General features: G+C 33.7%; 2 long non-coding RNA genes across 10 annotated transcripts in view; one reads left to right on the top strand and one right to left on the bottom strand.

Annotated features, from left to right (window-relative positions):
• The window catches only part of LOC146994911 (uncharacterized), a 41,569-nt gene extending 27,637 nt beyond the window's left edge, over window positions 1–13,932 (top strand). For 4 of the 9 annotated variants that reach the window (XR_015043354.1, XR_015043358.1, XR_015043353.1 and 1 more), the window contains 2 exons: window positions 6,940–7,087; window positions 12,123–13,932. This is a non-coding gene — a long non-coding RNA (uncharacterized LOC146994911). Of the gene's footprint in view, window positions 1–388; window positions 541–6,939; window positions 7,088–12,122 lie in introns of all 9 variants that reach the window. The other 5 variants (XR_015043355.1, XR_015043351.1, XR_015043356.1 and 2 more) reach the window with 5 other exon arrangements.
• Window positions 1–13,991, bottom strand: part of LOC118203200 (uncharacterized) — a 74,771-nt gene that overhangs the window by 16,310 nt on the left and 44,470 nt on the right. The gene's annotated exons all lie outside the window — the stretch shown is intronic.

Here is a 13,991-nt window from a genome sequence, read left to right as displayed (position 1 = left end):
TATTCGCGATCTAGAAAAATCAATGGCAGACTTGTTATCACAAAATAGTTTATATTCTCTTAAATTAAACTTTAAAATTTCATCTTGTAAGACATTTTTTGTCCACATTAATTCCTTCGCTGCTTTAGATAAGGCGATATACCCCGCTTCCATGGTTGATAAACTTACACTTTTTTGTTTAACAGTTTTCCAGATTACCAGTACTCCATCTAAATATAATATAAATATAATAGGAATGACAACTTGTCATTCCTATTACTTGCATAATCAGCATCTGAATAACAATATAAATTTAGATGTTTAATCTTCGATAAGTTTAATTTATATAATTTAGTACTATTGAGATAACCAAGCAATTTCAACAATGCTTCCCAATGCCTAATTCCAGGATTCTCCTGAAACTGTGATAAGATATTCACTGCATATGTAATATCAGGCCTTGTCCTGTTAGCTACAAGAACTAAACATCCCAACAGATTTCTAAAGGGTAATGTATGCATTTCCGCAATTTCTGCACTTGTAGATGGACAATCTAATTTGGTAAGAATAATGCTTTTATCTATGGGAAGTGAAGTTATTGGTATCTGAAAATGTTTAAATTTTTCAAAAGTTTCTTCTATATATTTTTGCTGATATATAAAAACCCCATTCTCGTTCTCTAAGAATTCAATTCTAAGTAACATTTCAGTTTTGCCTAATACTTTAAGATCAAAAAACTTACTCAGCTGTGAAATTACTTTATACCATATTGATCTTTACTAAAAATCACAATATCATCTACATATAACAAGAGAGTTACATCTGAACTTTTATAAACACAATTACACCATTGTATTTTCTTAAAATGTAGATTTTCTAAAGTACTTTCAAATTCACAGAACCATTCATGGCCGCTTTGATGTAGACCGTAAATGGCCTTGTGTAATAAACACACTTTATTTTCCTCTTCAATAAATCCCTTTGGTTAGGTCATATATATTTTTCATTTAGGTTTGCATATAAATATGCATTCTTTACATTTAACTGACAATTAGTCCATCCATATATAAACATACCAGTATAGTGAAAAATATTCTTATGATTGAAAAATTTACTACAGGACTGTAAACGTCATGAAAATCTTCACCTCTTTTCTGCCTGAATCCCTGTGCTACTGAACGTGCTTTGTATCTAACCACTTGATTCTTTTCATTTCTTTTTAGCATATAGAACAATTTGTTTCCTAGCATAGTTTTATTTTCTGGCTTTTCGACTAATTCCCAAACCTTTCTTTTCTTCATTGTGTCAATTTCTTCTTTCATTGCCTTATCCCATTCTTCGGCATTTACTGATTTTCGTGCTTCTTTAAAATTTTGTGATATAACAATTTCTACGGAATTTGCCTCTTCAGACACGGAGCTAGTCTCCTTTTCTACAAAATTAATAAATAATAAATTAACCCGAGTATTCGTTTTTTCCAATCAAATCAAACTTATCTTTTTCAAATTTAATATTTCTTGCCTCACAATACATTTCAATATCATTATAGGATCTAAAACGGGTGTCTGTTCCCTCTACATAATAATATATGTCTGTACATCTTCCGTCTGGCCTTTTAACTGCTTTTCTTTGCCAGTTTAAGTCTGATTCTTCTTTCGGGGTAAATTTATCATCTGAGAACTTTATTTCTTCTCTAGAAGTTTCCTGTTCTTCATCTGATTCTGCTAATAGCTCAGGTTCCTCTAGTCTTTTAAACTTAGTTTTTGTCTGGGGTATATCTAATGCTAAAAAATTCATCCAGTAACTGAATTATCCTTGCTTTTTGTTTTGAGTTCGAATTGCTTCTGTAGAACTTCCCATGCTTCTTTACCACTTGAGCATTCTTGTATCAGCAGCCTGAACTCAGTTTTAATTCCATAATATAATGTAGTGAAGGCTCTGTTCTCTCTCAATGTGAATTCCTGCTTTTCACGTCTTGTTGTACTTTTATCTAATTCTTCTTCTTCGTCCTCTATGAAGATCCAACAATTTCTATCCAGTACCAGCATTTTAATATCGACTTTCCATCGATCCCAGTTTTTGTCTGATTTCTGTTCCAGGAAGCAAATGGCATCCTGGAACAGAAATCAAAGTATCATCAAATTCAATTTTTCAACGAACTTCACATTACAGGTTTCTATTAATCTGCATTCTTCTGGTAGCCATATCCTATAACCCATAGTTTCCTTCACATATCCTACCATGATTTCTTCTTTGCACCTCATTTGTAATTTATTTCTAATCTGTTTTCGCATGTCAACTACCAAATATTTTAAAATAAACAACATTGGGTTTTCTATTTAGAAACATTTCATAAGGGGTTCGGTTGCTTTTATGACATACTCTGTTCCATGTATGTATGAAACAGCCAAGAGCTTCTGCCCACCATTCTTTTCCCATTTTACCATCATTAAGCATAGCTTTAACTGCATCTAATGCCGTTCGGTTAAAATGTTCACACACACTGTTCTCTTCTGGGCTGTACGCGTTTGTGCGTTCAACACTAATTCCATTTTCGGCTAAGTACCCTTCGAATTGCCTGTTGCAGAATTCCTCACCGTTATCGGTGCGTATACTTATTAATTTCCTATTCGTCAGTCTTTCCATTTGCCTATGATAATTCTTAAAGTTGTAGAATGATTAATTTTTTTTCATACAATACACTGTTACTAATCTACTATAGTCATCCACAATAGTGAGGAAATATTTACTCCCACCGTTAGATGAAACTGGGAGTGGGCCACAAACGTCTAAATAAACCGACTGCAATGGTTTATTTGATCTCTTCGGAACAGTTTTAAAAGTTATTCTACTAGATTTAGCAATAATACACGGTTCACACCTCTCCATTGGTTTTTCAATTTCTGGTAACCATTTCACGCTTTGATTCTTACTAGTATTCTTAACATAATCAAAATTTACGTGGCTAAATCTCCGAAGCCATAGCATCGTATTGTCTACTTTATTTAACTTTCCAATTTCTGTACCGTAACCAGCTTCCTTTTTATCTGTTGCATATCTAAATGGTTTTACGTGATAAAGTCCGTCATATCGTTTAGCGTAGCATAATCTATCCCAATTATTAAAATATATCCACATCTTCCCTTTTGAAATCACAAAATGAACACCTGCCTTTTCTAACCTTGCTCCCGATAGTAAATTTCTTTTTAGATTTGGATTATATAACACATTATCTAACTCAATCCAATTTATTCGATTGCCTACTTTTACTGCAAATTTGACGGTACCCTTTCCTTGTACTTTACTTTCAGAATTTCCTACAGCTAAAGACATACGTATATCAACTATTTCTTCAAAATTTGTCATTAAATTTCTATTATTACAGAAATGAGTTGTAGCTGCAGTATCTACGACCCAATTAAATTTACCTGCGTTACCTCCTTTATCTGTAGTTGTTACATAATTTTCTACTAACATTAATTCTTTATCTTTAAACTGTCCATTATTATCATCTATTTTAAATTTCTGATTTTTACTTACATTTTCTTCACATTGAGCGATTAAGTGTCCAAATTTATGACAATGAAACAAGGTCCTATTCTCATATTCCCCATTTCTCTGAATTTGTTCCCCATTTCCCTGCGTATCTTTCCCTGCATTTGAACTAATAGTATTGAACACGCTTACCTTGCTGTCTTCTAAATCAGCATTTACCATAAGTCGGCTTTCTTCCCTTACCAGTTCTTCAGCAATTCTTTCCAGCGTAAAATCTTCGTCCTTCCACCTTAGATCAACTGTACAATGCCGGTGTATTCCTTGGGTAATCTCCTTATTGCCTGAAATCCTTTAAAAAGATCTGGCAAGTTGTGTGCAGCTTCAGCCAACTTTGCAGTCATTTTTATCCTCGCGATGAATAATCCTATTTCTTCATTTGGGGTATATCTAATGCTAAAAAATTCATCCAGTAACTGAATTATCCTTTCTTTTTGTTTTGAGTTCGAATTGCTTCTGTAGAACTTCCCATGCTTCTTTACCACTTGAGCATTCTTGTATCAGCGGCCTGAACTCAGTTTTAATTCCATAATATAATATAGTGGAGGCTCTGTTCTCTCTCAGTGTGAATTCCTGCTTTTCACGTCTTGTTGTACTTTTATCTAATTCTTCTTCTTCATCCTCTATGAAGATCCAACAATTTCTATCCAGTACCAGCATTTTAATATCGACTTTCCATCGATCCCAGTTGTCATGGTTTAGCAGCTCAAAACTTTCAGGTAGTAATGACATCTTCAATTAAGCGTGAGCACAACGACTTGAACAAACTTCTAAGACAGGTCAGCTTCTTTTCATGGATAACGGCCCTCTTCATCTACATTCATTCAATGCTGAGTTGAACTGGGTAACAGGTTAGCTGTTGGCTCTGGGCCCATAACCCTTATGGCAGTGGAGATAAATGCAAATCATATTTTGCTTCCCTTAAATAAAGCTAAGACTAATCTAAATAAAATTCATGCTTTATTCCATAAATTAAAATAAAATAAGTTAGTACTGTAGCCTTTACATTTAAAATCATTTGAGTGAAAGAAAACTAGCATTATGCTAACTCATTATAACTCATTCGCCAATACCGGCGTACATATAATACTCAGCCAATCAGCGGCAACCACGTTAGCTTACCACCGATTGAACTCCGATCAAAATTTGCATAAGGAAAAACTAAAGCCAACAATTATAGCCATCAAGCGATGTATGTCAGGGGTAAAATGAGTCTGAATCTGTTAAGAATGAATGCGAAGTTGCTGGTTACGCTTTTTGCACCCCCGTATTTGGTTACATTAGTGGATACTCTGAGAAGACGATGTGTAGGATGTGCTTGAGCAGTTTATCTCAGTATTTCCCCTTACTGTACTCGCTGTCACTTAATGCACATTTAAGAACACAAATTTTCTTTCCTGGAAGGGTAACTAGCTGTAAGCATCGATAAGAATGCACTAGGTAAGATGGCATGGCGAGAAATGTACGCGTTCCTAAACAAACTCCCCCAAATTTATTGCCCTTCTTAAACGGAAAGGTTTCCACATGTGAGTTGTGAGTGAGGGGACTTTACTTGAACGTCTCATGTTCTCATGAGCTCGTATTTCTAGGGAAATAGAGTATTGCAAGATCTGCTTATTGTTAAACTAAAACGTTAGGAATTCTAATTTTTGTCCTTGAAATTGTGGTTTAGTTTTATAAAAGTAGTACTGGAGCTCATCTTATTTAGGGCTCCGGTGTGTTCTGGCTACAATTGTAATTTATCTTAAAAATTTAGAAGCACCGGAGCTGGGCTCCGCCACAATTTAAGCACTGGGCATGCCACTTCTATTGTTCTGGTATTTTTACTAACCCAAACTGCCCAGCTGTGGCTCAAATGAAAAATGGACAGGACCCCTATCGTAATGTGCCCGGTGCTGCATGGAGCCTCTGAGGTGACAAGCACCGCACATCTACAATAGCAATTAATTAGCATTCCCCTTGTCCAGAGCATCCCAAGATGGTATGGGAAAGGGTGAGAGGCCTTAACACCAGTCGCTGATTGAAATACAGTGCCATACAAGAGGCTTGGCAGATAGTACATTGCCATACAATAATACTTTGGTTCATACACCATGTCGCATTTAAAGTACAACATATTACATATTGTTACGGATTTGGTATAGAAATAGCTAATGTTAGTAGAATTATAAATTAAATTGTTTTATTCCCCGTGCAGTGCAGCGCATGACGAATATTAAGAAAAGGCTATGCCTGAAAATTAAAAATACAAGAGCATGTGCATTTAATAAATAAATATCTCTTTTTGATTTCGAGAAAGTGTCAAAAAATTCTTGTACATTTAAAAAGCTTTTATGAGCGGCATGAAAACCTCTCAATTCTTTAGTTAGTTGTTTTATGAGTTTTGTTTAGAAAACTGCTGCGGTGAAATCTGTTTAGCTTTCTCTAACTTTTAACCTTTTTAGTGGTTTAAAAGATATCTGCTTGAGATATTGGGATAGTGTGGGAATATCTGAGATAATTTAAGCATTTTTTTTTTTTTTTTTTTTGTGATAATAATAAATTTTATTCATTTTTTTCATCGAACAATTCATAACGAACCCATACAGACGCAACAATATAATTCCATATTACAAATAAGGTACATATACAACTAAAATATGTATACTATAGTACATTTAGAATAAAGTAATTTTGATTACGTCCATGTCTCTGAGGTGAAGAGGTATTGGGCCGGCCAACTGGTATAGTGGTCAGCGTGGCCGACTGCCATGCTGAAGAGCCCGAATTCGAATCTTGGACAAGGCATGAATGTTTGTAAAAGTTTAGTTTCTGCGTGACATGGTGACACTCTGGATATGCAGCGAGCCGAAAGTCCTCTCGTGTGGCTTGGTGGAAGGGGAAAGGGGTGGGAGACCACCGACCCATCTTCCAGGGGTGCTCTCCATCAAAATGGAGGGTGGAACTGAGCTAAATAGCACCGTCACCTGTAAGGTGCTCAATGCTGTTGCCAACGACAGGCGTATCTTGCACTCCTTGCCAAGAGGAATTTTGTGGGTTTGGGCTGATTTTACAGTCAGACAAGTGAGCATAAGTAACAACAAAGTTACTGGAGCACTAGGAGGGCAAATGATGAGATATTGGCTTTTAACATTATATGTTCACTGAGTTCTGTTTGCACAATACTGCATTCTATTGCATTGTTTGTACAATATCCTGTTTGTTTTGTGTGCATTCTGTTTTGTTTTGTTCTGTTTGTACGCTGCGGTTGGAAGTAAAAAAAAAAAAAAAATTCTATAATTTGATTCGTTTCAAAAGAGAATCTGCATTTGTGACTATTCAAATCATTTCGTTTAAAGGAGATGTGACACGTTCTCCGGCTTTTACTTTTTCAAATGATCTAAGAAATTGCTCTTCATTTCATTTCAGTTCCATGAAATGGTCAACCGGGATGAATTGTGCAGGAGTTTATTGTAACGTTATCTGATCATCGTCTTCGCTCCCACCAGCAAGCCTATAGATAGGAACAAGGAATGGATTCTTGGTAGAAAGAACAGTGTTATGTCCTATCATATCTGTAAGTCTTTTTAGGATTTGATTGTTACCTGCTATAGGAAATAAGACATGGGAAAATAAAACAAGTCACTGAAACATAATTTGTAAACATAATTTCACTTTGATTTCTTCCCGACTGTAAAAGTGGGGGGGGGAGAAAAGGTATTTGTGATGCGATTAAAACTACTGAAATATTTTTATATGTATCTTTTATTTTACACATTTGATTTTTGCATTTCTAAGCAATAGAAATGTTTAAAATTTAGAAATCGAAGTGTTTTAAATTTGAAATATAACTTTTTTATTTAAATTTAGTACAACTTCAACGTGAGGGTGGCATTGATTAGAAAAATGATTTTTAGCATTTCGAGCGATAATTTCACGTGGGTCTCTCATTTTTAAGCAGCTTTATTCTGCTTGGATTATGGAAAGCCACTGCAATAAAAGTTTTCATTTGTTGCTGTAAAAATCTGAATCAGTAATTGAAAGCTGAAAACTAACATTTTTGTTTAAATACAGAAAATCTCAACATCGCAATAACATTGATTGTAAAAATGATTATGTGCATCTATAAAGAGAGAATAATCTCATGCAGACTCTTAAAAATTTCAGCCGAAGCATACCGCAGTAAGATTTTGCATCTTTTTTTGCTAAAAATATGAAAAATTCAGAAAAAGGAAATTGAAATTTAGTATTTTTATTTTAATTAATAAAACTGCAGCCTCAAATGACATTGATTGTAAAAACCATTTTGTGCATTTTAAGCGATAATCTCGCATAAGTCTTTTTTTTTTTTTTCAAGTGACTGTATTCTGCTCGCTTCCTTGAAAATCTCAATAATGGAAGTTATTACTTAGAATTTTGATGCTTGAAAGCACTTTCGAACCATACAAAAAAATGGCTAACGCACAGATTTAAAATATTAATAAATTTCGATTGTATCTGTTCAAAACATCTGTTTGCGAATTCGCGGCAATTTTCCAGTATTTAATCTAAAATTCTCAAGACTGAGTTTGAGCAAAAATTAAGATGAGTAATATTTTCATTGCTGTAAATACATCACTATCATGATCAATAATTATATTAATATGAATTATAATAATTAGATAATTGTAGGATAATTTTTTAAACTGAAATAAATTCCTCAAACAAAAAATAAAGCCGCCAAAACAATTTAAAAGGCATTATAAAAATTGCCAAACAACAAAATGTCGCCAAACATCGTGGTTTGTAATTTTAATTTGAAATTTCAGTTATACATATTAGGTGCAAACTCAGCCTTAGTTTGATGTAGATTTTCAATAACTCTGTTGATTTTGAAAGCATCGGACACAAGTCTCTTCTCTTCAGGAGCAAACAGCCCACCAGCGGCCGAGCGATAAAGTCGCTGAACACTCGTAGTTCGATACGATGTTCAAATTCCGCAAATGGATTGGCTGCATGAGTCATTTCGTGGCTTTCACCATTTGAAATGTGTATACGAGCCAGTTTCCCTTAGAAAGTCCTCTATATGAAGGCATCCTTCCCTTAGATAGATAGCCCTCAAGGCTTTACCATCATCTCAATAAATAAAATCAGGAGCAAAGAAATTCTCTGAAAATATCTATGCCTAACTTGGCCGAGCAGTAAAGTCGCTGAACATTAGTAGGTTGGAATCCCGGCAAACGGGCTGGCTGCATGACGTTTTCGTGCTTTTCCTGATGTGTAACATGTATACGAACCAGTTTTACTTCGAAAATCCTCCACGAAGGCATCACTCTCTTTAGGCAGATATTCCTGGAGGGCTTTAGCGTAATTAAAATATAATACTATACCCGAATAAAGTTAAATTTTTTCATCAAGGTTATTATTAGTGAGTTGTAAGTTATAAATAAGAACCGGTTTATTTCAGCGAGTGACCGGTACTCATCTGATCCCATAAAAAGAAGAAATTTCTACCCTAGAGAGAGTGTACGCTTACTTACTTACCACCAGCTGAGTTGCTGTACCTCCTGTTGTATGACTCAATTGATGGAGCATTCTATTATCACTAGGCCCAGCCAAAATTTTCCGTGGAGTATTAAAAATTGTAGCGAAATTTATAAGTTACTCTGGAAGATGGGTTATTAAAGAAACCCTGTGCTGAATGAGTATTTTAGCAGTGTTTTATGCATTGTGATTGTGAGTTTATAGAGAATGTTGACTGTAGAGTTTGGATATAAGAAGTTATTCTGATGCATTAAAACAAACAATATCAACTGGGTATATTAATGTGCATCCTATGTGCTATTCACATATTTCCAGAGTTCCTATTTAATATTTGCTTGTCACGTTCATTGTACTCACTCGTGTTGAGTTGAAAACTGTGCTCATTGAAAAACATGTGCGGTTCACTTTTACACGGAGCACCATTTTATATCTGCTTGGCATATTGAACTGGTTACTGGTAGCGAACACTTGAAGATGAGACTAGAAAATATTAAGAGTATATGCAGGACTAACGCTAGTTTACGAGACTTGAAATATTAGAGTATACGTTTAAGAACACTCATCTTTTCTACGGGTTTCCCTAGTAGAACGGCAGATATAGCATTGTCCCATTTTACTTTTTTATTTATTTTGTGCAGTGTGCTTCTTTGCATATTCTTCGATCATTCCTTAAGCAGTGTTATTTGCATTCATTCTATTATGCCTGCATTCTTAATATCTTTCTTGTGCTGCATTCAGGGTTGAGCAATATATCTGGAGACTAGCCTCCGTTAGGTGAGTAAGCATTGTGCATGCACCCTGCTCACTATGTTTATCTCAATTATATTGCTGAATGCTTAATCATTCCTGTTATTTGCAGCAGATTAGTGCTTGTTTTTATGTAGAGAAGTCAATTGAATGGCATAGCACCTTTTGTTTTGTTTTCTATTAGTTTTATTTAAAATGGTTCGAACAAATGATTTAGTATTCTCTTATGTAAACTTTCAGCCCTCATAGGCATCTGTTCACATGAAATTTCGCATGTGCATTATATTACTAAAACACATTTTTTAAAATTGTATATTTTTATATCTAATTCTTGAAGATGATTCATGAAATATGAATTCCGTAGTAATAAAAAAGTTAAAAGGCATTGTACATAATACCTATAACTAGCTGGGAATGTATGAAATTATTCATATTTCATACATTTCCTAGGAATACCAAATGAGAAACAGGCAAAGCATGAAATACATTTTTGATTCATTTTGAAGAACCTAAACTACTTACTAGAAGTTAATAAATCATGTATGAAAACCCAAATGACTACTAAGAAGGAACCATGGGACTAATGGTTCCTGAATCGCTAAGATGTGTATTTGTGGAAAAGAAAAGTACATTGATTTATCATTTTAAAGGAAGCGTCAATACTGTACAGTACTACGTTGCGGATGCCGAGTTATTTCCCGTACTTCATGAAAACTCATTTGAGTACTGGACATGGGCGAAGCGACAGAATGTTGAAAGAACTTTCAACCAAATACAAAAACATTGCACATAAATGATACTGAACTGTACAACCACCTTTGTGAGCTCTGCCGGAAAAAACAAAAAGTTATTAATAAAGGGCATTGTTGTGAAACTTATGACTATTTCTGAAATTAATTTCCGTTGTCAGGTAGATTGTTGTCTTACTGATTCCCAGTCTCGACCAGATAAAAAATACAAATTTATAATGTTGTATCAAATTCATCTCGCTACTTTTTTACGTATTTTGAATGACAGATTTTTAATGGGACTCTTTCATTACTTTTTCAAAATAACATTTGTACTTTTGAGGAATGAACATCTTTTAATAAAGAGCATTTGTCATTCTATAGAATGTTTATGCATTATACACAAAGCCTAGGCAAAATATGTAATTCTTCAGATGATATAATTTATTTCTTCAGGTAATATAATTTAATTCTTGAGATGATATCATTTTTATGCATTCCGAGTTATAAAATGAATGAAATGTAACGCTGTTAAGTGAAACTAGCTCCAGGGTGTCTCTATGGTAAATAAATACAGTGAATTTTAAAGAATGCATTTATTCTATTTTGCTTTATGCGCTATCGACGAAGTAGGTTTAATTTAATTTTAGGTTAAGTATAAATGGAATGCAAGAAAAATGTGCATAATTTAATATTTACAAGGAAGCAATGTGGTGTACACATCAGACTCCTTTGAAATGCCCGAAAAATATCCATCCATCTTCTCAGTATTTATTTTCCCAAATAATCCCGTTCCAAATTTTCAAACTAGTTAGCCAAAAAGCCTTTGCAATCATCAACTTAATCAATTATCAAAAGGATGATCCATGCTTATTGCGTTATTTGCGGGAACTTCATTAATGCTTTCACCTTGTTTAAAATTTTTGTATTCGTCTGCGAGACTATCTGCACAGTCGTAAAGCGTTACGATGGTTACCAGTTTTTGCTTTACCATTGTTATTGTTAAAAATAAAATAAAATGGCTGTTCTAAAGCTTCAAAGTTGTGTTTTAATTGTTTATTTAGACAACATTTTTAATTACACCTGAAGCTTCAATTTCAGACCATGTTAATTCACTGCTGTATATCCATATAAGAGGTTCTGCTCCATCAAAACTTCTTTCTGTGCCTTAGTGTAATAATGAATGCATTGTAGAATGTTGTAAGCTCTTTTAGGCTTGTATTAATATCATTTGAGTGTATTCTGGACTTTTAAAATTTAAACACATAAGTGGAAAAATATGAATAACTGGCTGAGAGGCAGGCACCGCATCGCCAGACGAGATCATTTCTAGTCAAAAGAGGACTTCTGGTAAGCCTAATGATATTCCAAGTTTTCTCGCAGTATCTCTATATTTAGCTTCTCAGCTAATATCTTAATTTTCTGTCATAAGCAAAGTTAATAATTTAAATAACAATATTAACAATGTTCCATTATGTAACAATGTTTCATTATGTAACACTGTTCCGTTAGCAATTTTCTGTTAATAACGTTTTGTTCTTTCTATTTAAATGAATGAATGAGTATTTATTTAAATTTTGATTAAATATTTATTTGAATCTCCTTTGAATTTAGGTGAACTGTTGTTGGAATGGGAAGGTCGTCAAGCTCGTATCGTCCGCCCAGATGTGTAAACTGTCAATGGCGCCCTACACATGATTTGATCGTGTAATGATGATGAGGCGTGATCTTACCAAATCAGGTGCTCCCGTTGGTCCACCTAGCGCTCCTGGTCCACCTGGCTTCTTATCCATCATTCCAGCATTTTTGCAGTCGCCATCTTTTTCTGAACACCAACACATCATAGAAAGAATAAAGGAAAACATAAAAAGGCAACGAAAACTGCTGTCAAACACTTACTGTGGTTAAGAGAAAAAAAGAAAGTTTCTCCCCCCCCCAAAAAAAACTCTCTGAAAAGTGCATTTTAGAAGAAGAGGCGATTTCTGTGCAGTGTTGTGTTCTTTCATTGTGCAGGAACGTGAACCTTCAGACCAATACCAGAAAATGTATTACAAATTCACGAACTGAAGTGTAAAAAAATGTATGTTTTGGGGTAGGGTATGAATAATTCTGAAATTTGCTTATAATTCAAAGAAAGCCAGTGAAGTGACACCATGGACATTGAGAGCTTTTAGATAGAATTTATCAAAACATGTTAAATGGTGAAGAGTAAAATTTATTGCAACATCTAAACTCATTTTTTAATTACAGTACTGAACACGAAATTTGCTGTCAATGTACAGCTGTTCTTAGTTCTATCTATAAAAGGTGAAAGTACCATTCCTGAATACTTGGGATTTTAGAAAAATAATCCACAAAACCTCTACTATGTTTCTTCTCTACTTTACAAAACTTTGTTATTGTATATTAATCTAACACAAAAATTGTTTAAGAAATTTATTTATTCATAATGAAGCGATACACAGATTGAAGTGTGTCAAAAACTATTTAAAGTATATTTATTTTATTAATAACAAATTCTATGTTTTGTGGAATACAATCATTAGAGTCATAGTTTGCTTATTACAAATGGCATCACACAACTGCTTCAAAAACTACTTAGTTGTAGATTGAAAATTATTTGAAAACAAAGGGATTGTATATATTACATATATAGTATGCCCATATTATACTTATAAATTATATTAATTCAGACATTCATTGAGTTAAAAGTACATGAGAATATATCTTATTCAGTTCTACTTTTAAAATCTTTGCTGGCAAAACTGATTCAAATTAATGAATTAAATCTGTTTTGCGAGACCATTTTGTTTAATGTAATTTCTTACTTATGTATTGTACTAAAGCTGTTCCCCTAAAAAAATACTGTTATGCTTATGATGCTGAATCATATTATTTGCAATAATATTATTATTACTAATGTAGAAAGATATTTTTATGTATGTATATACGTGTGTGACGAAGAAACACACCTTTGTTGAAATGCTTCATAACACACACTGCTGTTTTGTCAGTTTGTAGTAATATATGCCTGAATGTTAATGTTTGACCAATGTATGAAAATGTAAATCTTACCAATGTATGGAAATATTTAAATTGTTGGATATAAATGAAAGGACCACTTTGGTTCACAAAATGCTACAGCAGAAAAAAAAATTGTGACTTGCTTTAGTTTTTCTTATTTTTGTGCCCAGTTGGAATAGGTGGCACTATATGGGTGCTATGATTCCGTAGTATGTTGTATTATTATGGTTACTATTTTATTACAAAAACCGTTAATGATTATTTTTGCAGCAGCACACAATAAAGCATTTGCTGTATTAGATGTGAACAAAACTTTGTTGTGGTCTTCGTCCTCCCCCTTATTGTGAATTAACGAGACTGTCAATCCAGAATTTTAATAAGAATTATTTGGAAAACGACATTTCCTTAATTTTTTTAACTTGTTTTACAATTGATAATTTACCAATTTCATGATTGATA

Source organism: Stegodyphus dumicola, chromosome 10 (assembly GCF_044657685.1).
Source record: "Stegodyphus dumicola isolate Sdum_Otavi_A_Nest chromosome 10, ASM4465768v1".
In the NCBI taxonomy this organism is placed as follows: domain Eukaryota; kingdom Metazoa; phylum Arthropoda; class Arachnida; order Araneae; family Eresidae; genus Stegodyphus; species Stegodyphus dumicola.
Note: the sequence above shows the minus strand (reverse complement) of the source record. Positions and strands in the feature narration are given on the sequence as shown.